Here is a 1,066-nt window from a genome sequence, read left to right as displayed (position 1 = left end):
TTTTTCAAAAATGAACAAATAAAAATAATATTTTTTTATACTAAAACCTTAGATATTTCCCTTTCATTTGATATCATTTTTATTGAAAATCTAACACTTATTCTGCTCACTGGGGGGATTTAAAATAGTAACTTTTTTACAAAAATTTAACTTTTTCAACTTAATTTTTGAAAATATTCCGAAAATACTCCGAGCTTCAAACATATGTTAAAATAAATATTATGTTATGGACTATAAGTTCAAAAAAAAAAAATTTGTCCGAACAATTTATCTTTTATGTGAAAATGGTAGCCGTAGTTAAAAAACGTGTAACTTTGGTGTTAAAATTAGCGATTTCATATTTTATTTTCCCAAATTAAAATTACTGTAATTTTTTTAAAAATGTATGGATCAATACAAATTTTTGTTTTTAAATAAATTATATATATATCATTCATCCAGCATACTTTTTTTGTAATCGGACTATTTTCCTTTTATACAGGAGGGGTTTAAATTTTTAAAAATACGAGTATAAAGTTACGAGTAAAATACGAGTTCAACTTAACTTTTGAAAATATTCCGGAAATACTCCAAGCTTCAAATATATGTCAAATTAAAGCTTACATTGTGTACTATAAGTTAAATTTCCTGACTGCATATTAATCTTAACAATCCCATTTTTTAAATTTTGATAAAATGTTTTTTTTAATGATGTCAATTTCAAACTTGCAAGCTTAGCTTATAGTCATGGTAGTAATTTTTAACTATTTTAAATGTAAAATTAGTTAAAACTCGTTTTTAACTAATTATTAATAATATCAAAAAATCTAATTGCAGATTTGAAATCGGCCAAAAAATTGGTTTAGAAAAAAGTATATTTTTGTCACTGTTGAAAATTTCTTGTAGATCGGTTTAGACAAAATTTTTTTTAATTATTTTTTTAAAAAATTTTACCAAACACTATAATTTTTATAGTCTTTGACACCACTTACGTCGCAAAAATGTAGTCGACACTGGTTTGAGGGTAGAGACCCGTGGGCCGTTTATTAAATGAGCGACAACAGATTATTTTAACAAAAATAAAACA

This window comes from Daktulosphaira vitifoliae, unplaced genomic scaffold (assembly GCF_025091365.1).
Source record: "Daktulosphaira vitifoliae isolate Bord-2020 unplaced genomic scaffold, ASM2509136v1 Scaffold_1, whole genome shotgun sequence".
Lineage (NCBI taxonomy): Eukaryota > Metazoa > Arthropoda > Insecta > Hemiptera > Phylloxeridae > Daktulosphaira > Daktulosphaira vitifoliae.
This window is presented reverse-complemented; position numbering follows the sequence as displayed.